The sequence below is a fragment of the Parasteatoda tepidariorum genome, chromosome 8 (assembly GCF_982258835.1).
Source record: "Parasteatoda tepidariorum strain Cologne lab strain chromosome 8, Ptep-v5.0, whole genome shotgun sequence".
NCBI classification, from domain to species: Eukaryota; Metazoa; Arthropoda; class Arachnida; order Araneae; family Theridiidae; genus Parasteatoda; species Parasteatoda tepidariorum.
In genome coordinates, this window is record NC_141762.1 from 54,946,859 (window position 1) to 54,961,204 (window position 14,346).

The window sequence follows — 14,346 nt, forward strand, 5'->3', positions numbered from 1 at the left end:
CAAATATTGTCCTTTGTGAAATCATAAGATATTGTTGCGAAATATAATTAGGTTTACTTCATCTTCTTCTAAAAAAATGAAATAAAATTTTCAATGCGCCAATTTTTATTTTTATTTAAAAATAAAGAATGAAGCTTTTAATTACCAATTTTTAAAAGCAATGACATTTAATTTAAATAATTGCAAACTCATTCTCGTTAGAACTATTCATTACATTTAATTGAATTCGAAATGTGTTTTATAAATCACAGCATATCCGAGACAGTTACCCTTTTGTATATAAATGAATTATCAGTACGAATTATTTATTTATTCCTAAATGGTTTAATGAACCATCGTTCTTTATTTATAAATAATTTTAATTAGTATTTATGTCAGTATAATTTTGTCCACTTTATCCATCCATAAGGATTTTAACAGACCTTTGAAAATGCACTTTCTTTTAATTTTTCGCTTTAATTTTTTTTTCTCAATGAATCGGTAAAATACGTCGATATTTTTATTTCGTTTTTCTTTAAGAAAAAAACTTTTTTTCTAAAAATTAATGAAAATTAATTTTAGAAAAAATAATAACCATTTCATTTTAATTCACAGAAAATAGGTGTTTCTGTAGAAAATAACAGTTTATGAAAAATAATACTTATTTCTGTTTAATTTCATTTAACGAAATTAATAATGATTTAGAAAGTTTATTTTACATTTTTACCTTTTTGAATATGTTTCGTAAATTTTTGTTTTTTTAATACGTCAATTCACATTCGCCGTCTAAAAAAGTAATGGCAGAAGAATACTCTGCAATTATTTACAAATCTAAAACTAAATAATAGCCATGACAGTACCAATCATCAAATTAATAATTTCTAGGGCATAATATAAATTGAAAAACATAATTCCATGTTTTAGTTCCTTTTTTTTTCATTTCGATGAGATTTTTAAAGTGTCATATTGTGATTGATTTTTATTCAGATTTATTAACAATTAATTTTTATTTAGATAAAGATTTTCAAAGAACAATTTTGTTAGATTTTATTTTATTTTGCAACCATGGTTGAACAGCCGACTCTGTAACCTTGTAATTTTGAACCTAATTCGGAAGATAAGGAAGCTCCTAGATTGAGTATTAGGATTTTCTGATGGATCCGTGTTTGTGTTACATTGAGAGGGAAACCATGAAACCTCGCACAATTAGCCTGACTTTAAAGGGATTCTAACCCATGATTCGTCTACCACTGAGGATATTTTACGTTAGCATTGTGGTCAGTGACAGCCACTTGTGAATTTCGCATCAACCAGCCACAGCTGAGATTCGAACCCGGTTCACCCAATTGAAAGGCAAGATCTCCTTCCCCTAACCAACCATGTAATTTTATATTGTAAAAATGACTGCAGACTGGATAAATGATATAGATCTAAATTCCTTTGCTATTTTTAAAAAAAATTACAACTTTCAATGTGGAAACTTTACAATTTTCCTTGATATATTGTTATCATATTGATTTAATAACAAATTTATGTGGCAACGAACGATAGCAAACGGAATACTATCTCTAAACATCTTTTAAGACTTTGTCTCACCATTTATAGCTCTTTGAGCTAATGAACTTGTGTTGTTAACGAACTTAGAGACTAATTTCGTAAATCGATAACAATAAATCTAATTTATTAAGAAGCCATAATAAACTGTTCATTATTTATACCTTCTCCCATTTTTTCATTATTAATTTTTGAAAACATCGGTCATTTTCAGAACAACACGTATATTTTCAAGAAGAAAAAGTATTATTTGATTTCCTGTACAATCATTCAACTTGATAATAGACAATACTCTACAGATGTACTACAATAGTTAAAACATAAATTTAATACCATTTTTCAGCATATTTAAGTCATATAATGGCATACTGAAAAGAAGTTTAGGGTATATTTTTGTTATTGAGGTAAACCAAGTAAATTTTTATAGTTATCTTACAAAAAATTACGCAAAATTGACAAAATAACAATTGTTTGAAGGAATTAGAGCAAATATATTGCTAAAAATGTGCTTGTATTTTAAATAAAATGTTTTTTCAATGAAGCTATTGAATTGATTTTCATGCGCGCGAAAATATGTGTTGTCAGAAAACAAACAAACAAAAATGAATAAGCGAAACTGCAACAGTGAAAACGTAAATAAAAAATGTGACTACAAACACTGAAATATTTTAGCCTAATAGTAACAACAAAAACAGTGGCAACTATAAGTCAAACTTTTTCACAGTGTACAAGGGAGCCAAAAAAAACTAACCACTGTGAGTAACTTTTGATCTAATGATCGGATTTTCACGTTCTAGAACTCAATCTTAATGGCTCGAGGGGGTGACTTCATATATGCAGACGATATTCATTCGTATATGCAGACGATCATTCAAATGCAGACGATATTTTATGTTACGAAATCATACACAAAAACGTACTTTCTATGAATAAAAACTGCTGACAGCCCCCTCCCGTAACCGCAATCAGGGAAATATGGTCCCAATAGTTTGGTCAGAAGAACACTCTAAAGTTTTTACAAACTCGAAAACTTTTTACACGACTTGAAAAAGTTTTGCACACAATAATAAAATTCATTTATCCAAAATTAATTCAATGTAAAAAATAATTTTTAGTCAATTTTTATTATTTTATTTAAAAATGGTCGAAAAAAATTTTATATTGTAAGGCATACAATCTTTTACATCATATTAAAGAATGTAATTTTATATGGCAAAATATGACATTTGACCAAAACGCGTTGAATAATTCCCTGAGAAATAGAATTTTAAAAAAGTCAGATACTTAAAATTCGATTTTTCAGGAACTATTCGATCAATTTTGCTCAAATGTTGTATTTTTCCATGAAAAATTGCCTTCTTTAAAATTATGCAAAAATTTACATTCCATACAGTTAAAAAAATTTTCATCCATTATTAAAAAAAATATTAAAAAATAATAAATATTTACTAAAAATTATATTATGAATGAAATTATCTTTGGATAGACGAATTTTACAATAGTGTGCAAAAATTTTTCAATTGGCATAAAATTTTCTCGAATTATAGCGAAATACGCAAAAAGTAAAATTAACATTCAGGGGTCCAAACTTTGGAGCGTTCTCCTGGCCGAACTTTCCCAATTTGAGGCTACTCTCTATATTTTGGGAGCCAGTAATCCTAATCCGTCGAAAAAAAGGTATGTTTATTCAGAGAAAGTACGTTTTCGTGTCTGATTTCGTAACTTAAAATATCATCTGCTCTTATTAACACTAGAAAGACGGAAAATTAGTATATACCTATATTGACTAAAAGCAGTCAAAATGACAGGATTGTGAATGCGTAAATAAATTTGTTTGAAATTAATTTTTAAAATTTTTAATATTATTTACAGTTATTTAACAAGTTATTAGTAAATATTAACAAAAAAAAAGTTATATGTTGTACAAAAAGTCGCAAAATTCTAAGAAATTGTGTCATTATAGACATCATTGTTTTTCTAATTGAAATTAAAAGCAGTCAAAATGACTTCCTTAGGCAATCTAGTGTTAATTAGAATATTTGAGGTACCCCCTCGAGCCATGAAGATTTAGCCCTAGAACGTGAAGATCCAGTCATTAGATCAAAAGTTATTCAGAGTAATCCATTTTTTCTGCATACTGTACGTATATAAGAGTGCAAAATCTTTGTTCAACTCAATATTATAGATTGGAGATTTGAAATGTGATAAAATAATGTATAGTTCTACTTCTAAACTTTCTTAGTGTGCTTAAGCAAGAAGATCATTTAAAATTAAATGAAATTTTCATATCAGTCAGGTATTAAAATGAATAATGTTTTTCATGTTTAGGATGTTTTCGCATGTGGAGGAAATTCTTTGCTTATAATAATAATAATATTTAGTTAAAATGTAATTTTAATATTAAAAATAGGATTTACTGAGTTCTTAGTTATTTGCTGAGTTTTAATCAAAATTTTAAATGTATGCTATGAATTTACTGCTAATATTTATTTTTGTGGAATTAGTTCTTAGAAGACTCGAAATATTCAATAAAAGGAATATTCGCCTGAAGCGCGCACAAAGATTCAAATCTTATACGTGGAAGGCTACATTTGCGATTAAATAGAAAGAAGATTGTAAGTTCGGAAATCAAGCATAGCATATATGTTGGATCGATGGTGGCTCAGGGGATAGAGAGCTCCCCTTCCAATAAGGTGAACCGGGTTCGAATCTCATTGATGGCTAGTCGATACGAATTCCGCACCTAGCTCACAAATGGCCCACAGTGCTGACGTAAAATATCCTTATTGGTAGACGGATCATGGGTTACAGCCCCCTTGCTGTCAGGCTAATGGTGGGAGGTTTTTGCAGTTTTTCTCTTCATATAACTCAAATTCCGATTGGTTCCATCAAAAAATCCTTCATGAAGGAAAATTCTCCCAATACTTGATCCAGGAGTTCCCTTGTCTTCCGGATTGGGTTCAAAATTACAAGGCTATGGAGTTGAACATTAGTAATCGTAAACCCATAAAATTGGGTCGGCTATTCAACGACGGTTATATATTTAAAAAATGCTCCGGATTAGTGCTGACGTAAAATAGCCTCAATGTTAGGCGGATCATGGGTTAGAGTCCCCTTTCCGTCAGGCTAACTGTGGGAGATTTTCGTGATTTTTCCTCTCCTAATATTTGATTCAGGAGCTCTCTTGTCTTCTGGATTGGATTCAAAATATAAAGGCTACAGAGTGAACATTAGTAGTCGTAAACCCAAAATTGGGTCGACTGCTTAGCAACGGCTATAATAATATAATATAATATAATATAATATAATATAATATAATATAATATAATATAATATAATATAATACAATATAATATAATATAATATAATATAATATAATATAATATAATATAATATAATATAATATAATATAATATAATATAATATAATATAATATAATATAATATAATATAATATAATATAATGTAATATAATATAATATAATATAATGTAATATAATATAATGTAATATAATATAATATAATATAACATAATATAATATAATATGATATACGTTGGCTTGAAAACAATGAGAACAAAATCTACACGAAAAGGCACAGGAGGGTTTAAATGCATTCGACAGGTTACCCGAAAATTATTCCATGTTAGTGTATTTCAATCTGTGTTGACATTAAATCATAAAATATTACAAAATTAATAGTATGGCCTAATATGTCATTTTTAATGCCAATAAAAAGTCAGTTCTTTGATTTTCTCTCGTAATTTCTAAACTTGAAGTACATTATCAAACATATATTAATCCTCTTAACCCACAACCTGACTTCTAAAATATGGCCACTCCCAGAACTTGAAGACGGAAAAAGAAGTGGAAATTGTAGAAAAACTCAATTTATTAAATACAAGGGGGAGACAAGTTAACAATCGATGCTTTTAGCCAGACCAAAGCATTTCAGAAGAAATTATAATTATTTGAAAAGCAACTGAAAAATAATAACCATCAAGGTTTTCTATTATAACAGTATTGATTTTCACTTACAAAAATTGAATGAAAGAAAAGTTAAAAATATTTTTTAATTCATTTTCTTATTGATTATTATTTTTCCTTACAGTTGTAAGAGAATTAAAATATTTTACAATAAATTTTGGATACATTTTGACTTCGAGAAGGTCTGACGAACTTAGTTTCTGTCTTGTTTTTTAAGAAGAAAAAAAACTAAAACCTATATATTTTATAAAGTTTAAACGGAAATTGGCAGCCATTTTTTATTATTTTTTGTCAGAACTCTGATGTCCCTAATTATGAGGCAACTTTGTCACTACCTTTAAATTAAAATACCTCCCGCCTTAACTAATCATGTCTAAGTTAATTTACAAAAGGATGACACAGACGACTACAAATGTAAAAAGTGGTGATTAATAAAAAGCAAAAATCGATCAAGAATAATTAAACTTAGCAACTTTTTCATTGCATATTCCTTTCAGTTTACTATTGACAATAAAATTTTCGTTTTAGATATGAATAATTTGTAATGTATGTCATGGTGGTAGTTACCATTGAATAATTAAATAAAATAAATGAACAAAAATCAATCGAGTTTTACCATTTTTTACATTTTTAGTCACCCATGCAACCCTGCTTAAATAGTCAAAGGGAAAATTTGTACAAAAGGTAGTTAAGCAAATATTAAATTAGGAAAAGATTCCTAAAGAAATGCGTAAACTTGTCTTAGGAGCTTAACCCCTTCTAAAAAGGCAAATTTCGATTGAAAGTAGTCAGGCAGCACAATAGCAAGTGCCACCTTAGACAGTTCCTTAAGAGAAGCAGTAGTTGAAGATCTTTGTTGCTTGAAAAACAATGGTTGCTAAACATTTTAAAGCATTTAGTTTTGCATTTCTAACAGTTTGTATCGTTTGTTGAATTAGTTTTACCAGACTGGCTACACTGCAGCCGAAAGGGTTAAAAAACTTAAGAAATATATGTTATTGTTAATGATTTCTCGAGCTAAGTAAAGCAATTATTTTAAATTTTAAAAATAAAGACTTGTACTGTTAAGACTAATTATTCTACTACGGAGAAAAAGTTTCCTCCACGACGGTACTAGCTGGCAGGTATGATTGTAATTTCTAAGTTTGTACAGGCCTTAAGAAACTTAGAAAGTGATAACCTTATCATTTCAAACACTCAATAACGTATCACTTAGAAAGTGATATTTCAAATTTTATTACCGCCGTTGAACAGCCGACCCAATTTTTGAGTTTATGACTACTAATGCTCAACTCCGTAGCCTTGTAATTTTGAACCCAATACAGAAGACAAGGGAATTCCTGGATCAAGTATTGGGAGAAATTAGCATTCGTGGGGGACTTTTTGATGGAACTAACAAGCATTTGCGTTATATGGAGAGGAAGACTACGAGAACCTCCCAGGGTTAGCCTGATGGTAAAGGAACTCTAGCAAATGATCAATCTACCACTAAGGATATTTCACGTCAGCACTGTAGTCGGTGCAAGCCAGGTGCTGATTCGTATCGACCCGCCATCGACGGGATTCGAACCCGGTGCACCTCAGGAAAAGGGGAACGCTCTATCCCCTGGGCCATCAAGGCTCTTAGAAAGTGATAGAAAAAATAAGAAAAAAGGAGGCTGGAATAGCCTAGCTAGTTGGACGTTGGGCTCGTGTTCATGAGAACGGGAGTTCGGACCCTACAGGCCGGAGAAAAAAAACCGTGTATTAAAAAGGTGACTGGTACACGTTAAATCTGTCGGGGTCACAAAATCTTCCAAGGTACCGTAACAAATCAATACCTCTGGGTGTACTGAATCGGTGATTGATCGTTCTCTGGTTCTGGCCAAAATCACGATATGTGGATGAATTAATGGATGCATGATTGGGTCCTCCCGGTAAAACGAGTTGTGATGGTGAAGTCGTATTCTTTACCATAGACGGCGGCACTAAAAAAAAACAAAAAACCCACCCTCTGCCTAAAAAATTCGCTTGATTTCAAGCACTCTTTGGCAAATGGCATAAGCAACAACAAGAAGGAAAGAAAAGATATATCTCAATAAGTTCCCAATCAACTCAACACAACATTAATAGTTTAAATAAATAATTCCAGATGCAAGTTTTGAAATTTTGGATTTTTAATGTTGAAGTGAAAGCTAATGTAGGATTACCACGGGCGAATAAAATTGCAAACAGTGGTGGCTAACAATATTCAAAATTTTATAAAGAGAGGTTAAAATTAGCAACTTTTAGTAGCATATTTTTTCAGTTTACTAATGAAAGTAAATGAAAAGAATGATTTGGTTTTAAATACGAATAATTTGAAATGTAACTTTTAGTGGTAGTTACAATCAATTAATTAAAGAGATAATAAATAAACTGCAATGATCCATAGATAAAAAACACATTTTAAAAAAATGGCATTATAAGTTTAGAGTAAGTGAATATTTCTTTCTTTTATTTGCCACTTTAGTTTCAAAGAGTGTCATACTTCAAATCCAAACATATATATTTATTTTTTAAATGTTTTATGGTACACAGAACTATCTTGTTTTTGCAAAATAAATCCTCATAGTGAAGCATTTCTACTACCAATTTTTTTTCTTCAAAACAATTAGAATCTTGAAGAAGGTGAATATGATGCGCCCTAGCTTAAAATAATTTAACAGTGTTAGTAAATATAAGTTAAAGTTAGTAAGGAATTTTTAAGATGCAACTTTAACATTAAGAGGTTAAAGTGGGCAAAAATTTCATACAGATGCATTTTATTTTGAAAAAGCGGCCATGAAATGTATTAAATGGCTCAATTTCTTATTATTACCAATTTTTTTTAAATTTACAGCTCATGGGAAACATGAACTAAACAATCAAAAAATAATCCTACATTTTCATATATCAGTAATTTTTTTTTAAGTCTTGCTATTGTTTCAATTTGTGAAATACTTTGAAAATTTATAACGAAAAATGAACTATGCGCTCTTAAAAGTATATTGTTAGTTTTTATGCTTAACTTTTAATGTTTCAAAGTCAAACTCAATAATTCAGAACTTATAAATCCAATTAAATGCAAAAGAAACACCAAAGCTCATTCTCAGTAGATTCATCATTGAAATCGATTTAATATTTTTAAATAATCAATAATTTCAACCTTCCATAACTTTCTCTTCACTATATCCTTATACTTGAGAATTTCAAATCGATTTTCGAAAGCAATTCAACCTTCACTGGAGAATAATACTATTAACTCTGAGAAATTAAAACTAAGAAAGAAAAGTTAAAAAAATATATTTTCGAAACCAAAACGAGTCTCGGCTCATAGAAAGGAAACTATAATCGATTCGAAAGAATAATATAATATTGAATGGTATAACCGGCTTGAATTTGCAACACTTAATTTGAATCTTACATTCGATAATACTTATTAGAAGTCTATTCCATTATATAATAGTACAAATAATATTAATATTAATTTAAATTTTGTTTTATAATACTCAATTACTCATCAATTTATGTTTGTCTAGCGTGGTCCCAAAATCGCGGATATTTCTTTTGTTTAAACTGGCAACACTTTTATCATAAGTAAATGTACTGAATTTATTATACGCTTTTCAAAATCAGTATGTACGCCAACTGATTGCTGCTTATTTTTATTAGATACTTAGATTTTCATTCATAATATTTTAGTTTTTAACACTTTTTTGCAGTTAGATGTTTTCTTAGTTATCTAAGTTGGATAAAAAAAAAACAGAATAGTAACATTAGATTTCATTAATATTTACAACACCATAGTGGTTTGGGATTTTGTGAGAATGAAATTTTAAATAGGTTTCGGTTGCCATGTATCTAATTTGTGAACACATTAATTATTATTCATTCCTGTTTACTTCATATTTAAACTTTACAACTGAGTTACTTTTCTTTGTAATTTGATTTAGCAGTTTCTGAAAGGATGATGTGATTTATATACTCTTTATTTTGATTTTTCAAAAAAAAATCCCAAAAAATTAGATTTTATTTATTTATTTTAAATTGGGAGAGTGTCCAACATCTTAGAACTTTCATTTTAATTTTCGAGTGAATTCGATATCTGCCACGCGTGCTTTAAAATTGGAATTAAATCTGACTCTTACTCCCTTAAATTTTTAACAATTACAAAAGTTCCATTAAAGATATATCCTGGAATTTGAAATCAAGTTTAGTAACTCGTGAAGTTACTGAATTCATAATTGAAAATTAAAGTAAAGCAAAGCTTTCCCCTCAACGGCTCGTTATGGACCAGGGGGGTCATGGGAGTCAAGGCTCCACAATTTCGTGACCAACGCCATTTATTTGCAGTTTGCATTCGTTAATTACTACTTATAGTCTGTTCCATTTTGCTTTAGTGCAAATTATCTTAAATTTAAATAATTTTATTACGTACACATATATTTATTTAAACGACTATTCCTGTACCGAGCGTCAAAAATAATCTCCATAACTCACGTTAATTCTATTCGGAAGAAAAACATAAAAAGATCCTCAATAATAAACATATCTTCAGCTCTCATCAACATGAAGTTAATAAAAGCTTTTATTCTTCGTGATTTTTGATTTTGCCTACTAATAAAAAATTAAAGCATTAACACATTGCATGTGGGCAACTTTTCCAAAATATGTATAACATCTGCTATAGTTTAAATTTTTGAAAAATGGTAGGCAAGATCTCATAAGAGTTGTAGAAAATTTGCAGAGCTGTCAACTTTCTATGCTTTTAGGGAAATTTTTTTATAGTGGTTGTTAAGTTTATGCTTTAAAGTATTTTTTCTTGCCTTGTTAATTTTATATAAAGGTGTTTTCAACACCAGTACATGTAAATAATCATAAATTTTATATGAAAAAGACACTTAGCATTATCTCTATCGTAGTAAAGCTTTTAAAACGTCAAAAAAAATTTGAAATCTTTGGTTTTTATATGTCTGCCATGATACAAAATATTTTGAAAAAAGGTGTAGTACTTGACAGCCCTGAGCTTGTCACAATAACTATAACTTCAATTTAAAAAGAAAATTTACGACGAACGATTTTAGTACTGATTACCTATATACTGAATCATTTATATTCGTGGTAATCAGGAATGAATAATTTCTTTGAAAAACAGAGTGAAAACGAAGTAGTTTTGCTACCACTTTTGCACAGATCTCAGAAATTTCAAAAACTTATTTTTAAGTGACTCACTTGCAATGTTTTAATACTAAAACAGGTTTTTTTTTTATTAATTTATAATAAAATAAAAAAATCGGTTATAATAATATTATAAAGCTCTTCTTCGAAATCTCTGTCGCCATAAAAAAAAATCACTTTTTAGTAAATAATATGATATTTTTATAACCGTTATAAATTGGTCAGAATTATTTTTAACTGTTTGTTCAATTTTTGACCATCTGTAGCGCGAGTTACAGATGGACAAAATCGAGCTACTCTGTGCTAATTCGGGAAAGCCAACTTTCTACGCTTAAAGAGAAAATTTCTTCAAGTGGTAATAAAGCTTATGTTTTAATGTATGATTCTTTGTTTTGTAAAGTTGATTTAAAGTTATATTTCACACCACCACATGGAAATTATTTAAAAATTCATGTGAAACGCCACTGTGCTCTAATTTTCTTGATATGAGGTTTTGAAAATGTTGGTAAAATTATCAAAAGTTCTAAGAGCTTTAGATTTTAATTGTATATATTTTAGATTTAGATCATTAGATTTTAATTGTATATATTTTAGATTTAGATCATTAGATTTTAATTATATATATATATATATATATATATATATATATATATATATATATATATATATATATATATATATAGTTCAAAATGTAGAATAAAACAAAGAAAAATTATAGACATATGGAAAAAAAGGGGGGGTGGAAATAATAAGTAAAAAAATAACAAACAACAGTTTTAAAAGAAAGAAAAAAAAAGGATGAAATTTTATTTAAAAAACCGGAAAACCGTTTTTTAAATAAAATTTCATCCTTTTTTTTAAAAAAAAAACCGTTGTTTGTTTTTTTTTACTTATTATTTCCGCCCCCCCCCCTTTTTTTCATATGTCCATAATTTTTCTTTGTTTTATTCTACATTTTGAACTTATCTAATGAGTTCTGTTTACTTGCAGCTTAAGCGCAATAAATGAAACTTATTGTTTTTCTTAACTTTCTTCGTGTTTTCTTGTATTTAATTTGTATATATATATATATATATATATATATATATATATATATATATATATATATATATATATATATATATATATATATATATATATATATATATATATATATATATATATATATATATATATATATATATATATATATATATATATATATATATATATATATATATATATATATATATATATATATATATATATATATATATATATATATATATATATATATATATATATATATATATATATATATATTTGAAAAACTTACAGAAAACTAAGCCTATACCATTTAAAATATTAAATGTAAAAGAAAAATCTTCCGCAAAATCAGGACAAAATGACAGATATGAAATACATATTTTTATACTAGTAGTATTTTTATTACATAATATATTTGCGGCTACATAAAAGGGAAAAACTTGTAAAGAAACATGTTGTTCAAATGAATTTAGGATGGATTAAATATATCCATGACTATCACAAATTAGCAACAATAATAAATAATTTTGCTGGTAAAAATAGAAGTCTCAAATACATAGAATAATCAAGGGAAAAAATAGTATTTATTTTGTTCAGAAAAAAAGTTAAAAATGATTAACCTAATGCATTCCAAATTTTTTGAAATGCTATTCAAACTATTTATTATGCCGCTGTTTCAAAGCACTAAATTATTGAAAATACTCAAAACAATATTTTTATTTAATAACTAACAATCATAAAATAATAACATCCAGCTTTTTATCTGACAGTTCTACCATTTGTTAAACAACCTATGTTATATCACGTGTTTTTTATGAATGCAAAATTGTTGAGTAATATTTGTCCTATTTCAAAAGAGAAGATGAATTTAGATAATTATAAATTGAAATTATAAACAAAAAATTTTTAGTCTTTAATTTAATCTACAGTTTGGTTTATTTTTAATAAAACATATTATGTGACAAAAATTTACATGAAAGGCTTAATTCGGATAAAAGAACATTTTAACAACTTCATAAATTATTTTGCAATAAAATAAAACCTTCTCTAAAGTATAATTAAAGTCATTCAATTTTTCAAGCAATAACATACATATCAAGGCAATTTATTATAACAATATGCTGTAACTAGGCAATGTATCAATTATAATTTCATATAAAGTCCATCAACTATTTACTTTTATGCTTGGAAAATATAAAAATTTAGTATTCGAGAAAATGAGTTATAAATATTTTCTCCTTACATTAATGAAATTACTATTTTAAATAATTTTTATCTTTCGGTAAAGAATTAACATTCTAGTTTCCTTCACATAACAAAATTAAAATAAATTAATAAATGTGAAATTATTTTACATTAAATAAATATGCATAAAATTTTTAAAAAAATTCGAAAAAATATTATATTAAACAAATATAGAAATACATTAAATTAAACAATAATTAATTATTATTTAATATATATTAATTATATTAAATAATAATACTAAGATATCAAATTACATAAATGTGGGTAACTAAAAAAATCAATTGATAGTCTTTATTTAAAAGTGGAAAGGAATTAAATTTAATATATGTATAATACTAAAGTTGATAACTAATTTAATGATGATAATCAATATCAATTAGTTTATTACACTTGTTTCAAAAAACAAAAGAAAATAATTTTGGATGTTCTTTTAGATAAACAAAATTCCTAGTTAAATTTTTAATAAATAAAAATTAAAATTTCAAAAAACATTTTTTCTTAAAAAAACATTTTCTTAAAAAAAACATTTTCTTAAAAAAACATTTTCTTAAAAAAACATTTTCTTAAAAAAATTATGCGAAATTTATTTAATATCTTAATGCACCTTCTGAATAATTAAATAAAGGTTAATATTGCTTACCCAGTGCATTAAGATATTCAACAAGTATATAAATAACAAAATAATTTTACTACATTTTTCCCTTTTAACCCGGGCATTACTAGACCTGCTTTTTTTTCCAAAAAATAAAACATTAATATAAAAAAATTCTTTTGTCTGTTGAAATATTTGGACTTCAGCAAAATGAAATAATATTAGCGATGAAATAATAACGTTCATTTAGAATTCCTTTTAATTTCAGTAAATTTTATTTTAAACCATACACTTATTTTATTTCATATTAAAATAAAGCAAATATTAAAAACATATAATATACAAAGACCTAAATATAATACACACTGAATAAAATATTAAAAATTTCTCATTTCATTATTCACTTCTTTTATTGTGAAGTACACATATTATTTTATTTAACATATTATAGTATTAAATTTTAATCTTATAAGGAAGTATAGTAAAACATCAAGGAACCTATAGATTAACAGCAATTTAGATTATTCCTTGAAAAAAGTAACATATATTACCTCACATCGCATCCAACGTAGTCCACATCCACAAGATAATAACTTTCAGTAAACTTTTCATAAAAATATTCTACATAAATCACAAATAACCCACGGAGAAGTCATCTTTAAGGAGAAACCCAAGGAGATGCAAAACAGATTCGGGAACCTCACGTAGTCCCATTTCGATTCTAAACTGGGGACACACATTGATGTGGCTTTCCTGCGGAGCTAAAGGAGAAAATCGACCAATC

At 27.1% G+C, this 14,346-nt stretch overlaps 1 protein-coding gene across 2 annotated transcripts in view; it reads right to left on the reverse strand.

Moving 5' to 3' along the window:
• The window catches only part of LOC107439128 (sodium/potassium/calcium exchanger Nckx30C), a 247,483-nt gene extending 233,137 nt beyond the window's left edge, over positions 1 to 14,346 (reverse strand). The window contains exon 1 of one of the 2 annotated variants that reach the window (XM_016051620.5): positions 14,114 to 14,346. The gene's annotated coding sequence lies outside the window, so the exon portion shown is untranslated. The remainder of the gene's footprint in view (positions 1 to 14,113) is intronic. The other variant, XM_071181363.2, reaches the window with a different exon arrangement.